Source organism: Rattus norvegicus, chromosome 14 (assembly GCF_021556685.1).
Source record: "Rattus norvegicus strain SHRSP/BbbUtx chromosome 14, alternate assembly SHRSP_T2T, whole genome shotgun sequence".
Taxonomy (NCBI): Eukaryota; Metazoa; Chordata; class Mammalia; order Rodentia; family Muridae; genus Rattus; species Rattus norvegicus.
The window spans coordinates 57,383,224-57,388,742 of NC_141547.1; the positions used below are offsets into that span (position 1 = coordinate 57,383,224).

At 42.3% G+C, this 5,519-nt stretch overlaps 2 long non-coding RNA genes across 3 annotated transcripts; one reads left to right on the plus strand and one right to left on the minus strand.

Moving 5' to 3' along the window:
- Positions 1 to 1,830: 1,830 nt before the first annotated feature.
- LOC102549643 (uncharacterized) lies at positions 1,831 to 3,367 on the minus strand. 2 transcript variants are annotated; one of them, XR_015637034.1, is made up of 2 exons: positions 3,030 to 3,367; positions 1,831 to 2,272 (listed from the first exon to the last, which is right to left on the minus strand). It is a non-coding gene; the product is annotated as an uncharacterized LOC102549643 (long non-coding RNA). The 2 variants fall into 2 exon arrangements; XR_015637033.1 differs by having other exon boundaries at positions 1,831 to 2,298.
- A 140-nt stretch (positions 3,368 to 3,507) lies between these two features.
- On the plus strand, positions 3,508 to 5,200 carry LOC102549744 (uncharacterized). The gene is made up of 3 exons (XR_015637035.1): positions 3,508 to 3,827; positions 3,982 to 4,111; positions 5,077 to 5,200. It is a non-coding gene; the product is annotated as an uncharacterized LOC102549744 (long non-coding RNA).
- The last annotated feature ends 319 nt before the right edge of the window (positions 5,201 to 5,519 follow it).

Consider the following 5,519-nt stretch of genomic DNA (forward strand, 5'->3'; position numbering starts at 1 on the left):
TCTACTGAGGTGGAAACTGTGAGGTGGAAACACACAGGGTCAGGAGTTTTCAAACTGTGAGATTCAAGGTGCTAAAGAAAGGCTGGGTAAAGAGGATCAGGCCTATGGGCCCAGCACTTGGCAGGCTGAGAGGAAGGATTGGGGTCACCCTGGGATGTGGGGTAGATTTGATTGAAGTTCTGAAGGTATGAATTGGAAATAGAACCGTGATAATATATGTTTGCCCAAAGGACACACACACACACATTCACATACACAGACATATACAGTAAAACACTCAAACACACACAGACACAATCATACATTCACATACACATGGAAAGATGTTGGGAAGAGTTAAAAGAGAAGCCAAAGGGGGATGTAAACATCAACTCCAAAAGTAGAAGAGTGCTTTAGAAAGGGCTCATGATACCCCTGTCGACTACACATGCTAACAATCGTGAAACCTGATTCAATTTCCAAATCCTTGTGGTAGGATGAGATAACCAGCTTCCTGTAAGTTGTCCTCTGATCTCTGTTTCTCCACCCCTTCCTCTCTCTTTGTGCGAGTGCACGCGCGCGCGCGCGCGCACAAACACACACACACACACACAGGGGGGGGGGAATAAATAATAAATGTTAACTGCTGCTATATGTGTAATATACCTAATGGTAATAAAATACTTATAATAAACATTGTATTTCTATATTAATTGATTTTCATGATTATCACTGCAGTATAAACCATATTTTAGTTCTAATTTAGAAATAAAGAAAGTAGCATTTGATGAAAACTGACTAATGACTTGCCACAGGTACATAATGAATCATTGATAGAGGTCCTGAGCCATTCGCTAAGCAGAATGTCATGTGATGATGTCTCTGATGTAGAAGAGAATTCTCCTATCAGTCAAGGTGAAAGACAGGGCCTTCACCACCCTCAGGTTGCAGTGACCTACTGGCATAGGAAAACTGTGCAGCTCTCTGTAAATGTGCCTTGCATCTAAATGCTCTCCTCATCCCTCTACCTGCAAAAATAGAACCCAAACCAAACCAAAAAAGAGAACAAAACACAGAATAAGGATAAAGACAATGAGCCCTTATCCTTGTTGGAACCTTCCTGGAATAACAACAATTAGCACCCACAAGCCTTTCAGACACTTTTCAAACAAATATGCAACTGGACAACTGGGCCCTGGGGTGGGACATGTTGAAATTCAGCTAGCTAAGATAAGAGTTTCTTGCCCTGTCTTTTGTCTGAGCAAAACAGCGAACCTTCAAGGAACTGGAAGAAATATACACTGAATTCAAGTCAAGGGAATTGGTGTTTAGTCTGCAGAGCTCGGCAGCAGTATTGCCTCTGGCCAGGTCGTTTTTGACCTCTACGAGTTGTCGGGGTTTTGTCCATAAAGCCAGGGCATTAAAAGTAGGACAATCAACTTTTAAAGCTCTAGCTTTCTGTAAGTTTAAAAATCTGAAGACAAAATGTACCTTTACTATATCTCCTGTAGTAAAAATATCACTAAACCAACATCCACGGCACCTTGTTTCATGAGGATGTGTTAGGAGGTCAGCTCGGGCAGTCGCTGTGAACAAGAGGATCTTCTATGGTTGAATCAGTCCGACAAATGTGGTGAGTTCAAGCAGACTTGTGTCTCAGGTTAGAATGTTCTGCGGGTTTAGAGCCAGCCTGGCAACCTGCTCTATTGCTCATGCCAAACCATAATGGGAGAAGGGTATGATAGAAGCTTCTACACATGTACTCAGGGAAGAAAAAGAGAACTATTTGGAGGAAGAAAACAGAAAGATCTCCCTTTACTACCAGAAACAAGGAAAGAAAACGAGAACCAGTCAACAGGGACCAATGACATTTTATTCACTGCCACCTTCTTTGTCAGATTGAATCTGGGTGTGTGGTACCTGTTTCTCCTTGCTCTCTTTCCAATTCAAGATCACACAGGTGTCTCCTTAACATAAGCTGGGTCATATATCGCCAGCCAAAGGCTTGAACATGTCAGTTTCTTGACTTCTATTTCAGGAAAGTGAGGGTCCTATTTGGAAAAAAATAAGCTAATAGTAAAATACTGTTAAGGTGAGTGAGGTCTCATGGGCATCTTTTTTTCTTCATGATGGGATGTTGATTTCCAGGCTGGGCAGTTGTTTCCAGCTGTTGTGAGCTCCTCATTGCAATTGGCCTGTCACATCCTATCTGGACAGAAGCATTTCATGGTGCTTCTCTCCATCTTCCAATTCTTAAAGTCATTCTCTCCTGTCTTTCAGTGTCTCCTGGTTCCTGATAGTGTGGTAATATAGATAAAACTGTCAAAGAATGAAGGATAAAATAAAATATGCTAATAAGGTATAAGAGGTTTTTAAACCTTTACAGTTGAAAAGAGAATTTGCCCTAACTTAACTTAATCTCTCTGATTGGTTTATTTTGTGTTTTTATTATTAAACACTGATAAAAATATAGACAACATATTGTATAATCCTTTGCCTTTTAGAAGAGAAGATGCATTAAGTTTAAAAATTTTGAATTGGGGGTTGGGGATTTAGCGTAGTGGTAGAGCGCTTGCCTAGCAAGCCTAAGGCCCTGGGTTTGGTCCTAAGCTCCGAAAAAAAATTTTTTTTTTAATTGTTAGACCTACTGGATCTGGAATACAAAATTTCCTTGGTGTCTTCCATTTTCTCTGGCTTTTTATTTTATTTTCTTTACTTATTCACTTTACATCCTGTTCACTGCCCCCCTCCGGGTCACCCCCTCCCACAATCCTTCCCCAACCCCTCTTCTCCTCTAAGTGGGTAGGGCCCCTGGGAATCCCTCCCACCTCAGCACATCGAGGTTCTGAGACTCCCTCTAAGACCAGACAAGGCAGCTCAGCTAGAAGATCATACCCCACGAACAAGCAACAGTTTTGGGACAGTCCCCGCTCCAGATCTGGACCCACATGCAGATCAAGGTGCACATCTGCTGCATGGGCGGGGAGGCCTAGGTCTAGACAGAGTATGTTCTTTGGTGCAATCAGCTTTTGATGTAGAAGTTGTTTTACCTTAAACTTTAAATGATAGAACTGTTTTTGAACATTCCATGAAGTACAATCTTGGGCTGTTGGTTGAATGGAGGGTGTGGCAGCACCCACTTAGACTGGTTTCCTCCTTATCCACCCACTTCTACCAGATACGTGGAGCTCGTCTCAGCCTTGCTAACTCACTCCAGGTCTGGATGGCATAGGTGAGCTCTGGTTCTGCACAACTGTTCTACTTCTTCAGAGAAAGTATGCTGCGGTCTCCAGCAGATGTTGCAGAGCTCCGAATCCGTGAGCTCCATCATTCTCTGGCTAGGGGATCTCGGTGTTGCAGGGTCTTAACAGTGAGGGCCACGCTGTCTACTGGCCTTTAGACAAGAGGCAGCAAAAGGTCCTGGTGCTGCCCTTCCCCCAGCATGGCTGTTGCTGTGGTGCCCATTCTTCACTCACAGGTTTCAGTGCCACGTCATAGGAGACACATCCCACAGTGCCTGCCTTGCTGTGGGCTCCTTTGATGCTAGAGAAGCCTCTTTGAACTGTTGACTCCATTGGAAGTCACCAGTTGTACAGAGCAGTCAGGATGGCTGGATACCTGGGCCTGACTCACCCTCTGCCTCCTGACTGTGTCCACTAGGTCCTGCAGAAGAGGCTCTCACCACAGGTCCACCGTGTTTCCCAGTCTCTCTGTGTTAATTCCATGGACGGGTGTCTGAACATGGCTGATAGTCTGCTTTAGCCCATCCTCAGTAGCACCCTGAGCATGTTGTGTTTGAGCACACAACAATATCCAGTGGAGAAGTTTTCTTCTACATTCTTACTTAGGTAGGCAGCACAAGTCAGTGCCAGCACTTCCTAGTTCCAGGATGTCCAGAAGTGATCCTGAATGTGTTCTATAGTAAGGGCAGAGACACGCCGTTTGGGCAGCCGGTCCTGATTATATGCTCTTTTCTTACTAGCACCTTTTCATTCATTCTAGGAAGGAGACACAGATTAGTGCTCTCCAAGAGGGCAGTCAAGTTCAAAATCACTAAAAAGAAAAAGATCTCACTAACTTGGGAGAAGATGGAGAAGGATTTGCCAATCAGGGGGAAGGCTCTGATCGCAGTGTGAGTGCCTTGTCAGCTTTTACATGTCTGTCAACGGTGTGCTCTCTTCTTTTATACACAAGACAGACCCTCTAGGTAGAGATATCTATTCCAAGAACTCAGCAAAGAGCTCTATTAAAGAATACCAGACCTCCTTCGAGAGGTCATGCAAATGAAATGCCACTGCCAGCTACTACTACGGTGGCACAGTGGCCACCAGAGAAAATTTGTGTACCTGTTACCCGAAGGCTGTGTCTGGGGCTCTCTGGCTTTTAAAATCTTTGGCTTCTCTTCCATGTAGCTACCTGAGCCTTGTGTAGAGAGGTTTGATGGAAACATCCCATTTAGGACTGAATGTCCCAAGGTCTCTTATTCTCTGCACATTGTCTAGCATGTGGGTCTTCATATTAGTTTTCATCAACTGCAGGAGGAAGCCTCTTTGATGATGGCTTATCTATGGGCATAGAACACCATACTGCTCTATGAGACTCCACAGCACAGTGTCTTTAGAAGTCATTTTATGCTGTGTACTTTTAGCAGGAAAAGAGTATTTGGTTTTCCCATAGGTCCAAAGGCCTATCGAGCTCCCTTAGTTAAACAAGAAGCTATCTCCAGCTGACAACTGCTTGCACAACAAAAATTTGTTTTCTTCATTGAAATCTCACTGGGTATACAAACCTTACTTATGGGCAGTCCCCATGCCCCACAGATGGTCAACACAAAAAAGATCAATGATATCTTTGGAGAATTTTTTTGTCTCATAATGCTTTCTGTGGGGCTAAAAAAGAAAAAAAAAGAAAAAGCTTACTGGTCTTTTGCTTGTATATTATGGTTTCTGATTTTGTGATTCATTTATTTATCTATCTATCTATTTATTTATTATTTATTGGGTGTGTGGGTATGTGTGAGGGTATGTTTGTCTAAGTATTTCTGTCGTGCTTTTTCTTTTTTGTCTTATTTGTTTTATTTGTGTTGTTATTTTAAAGAGAGAAAGAAAGAAGAATGGATAGATGTGGCTTGGAAAAGGAGAATCTGTGAAAATGAGAAGAAACTGTGATCAGAATATGTTCTATGAAAAATGTCTTAAATAAAAAAATCTATTGGGTAAAACGAATATTTTTAACATAAACTGCCAATATTGGGAATATGTTACAGAGTCTGAGGGAACTGTTTGCTTATTATCTGAGTTCTTAAAGGATGACTTAAAAACCAGCTGCTAGATCTAATTTTATAGCTAGGAAGTTGGTGGACATTTGTGATTCTATCCTTCAGGAGGTAGAGACAAGAAGATCTGGAGTTTTAGATCTACATGAGATCCCTGGCATGTTATTTTCTCAAGGAAAACCACAAGCAAAATAAACCAACCAACCAACCAAACAAACAAAACCAAGCCAGCAAACAACAAACAAATGATATTTATTAACCAAAC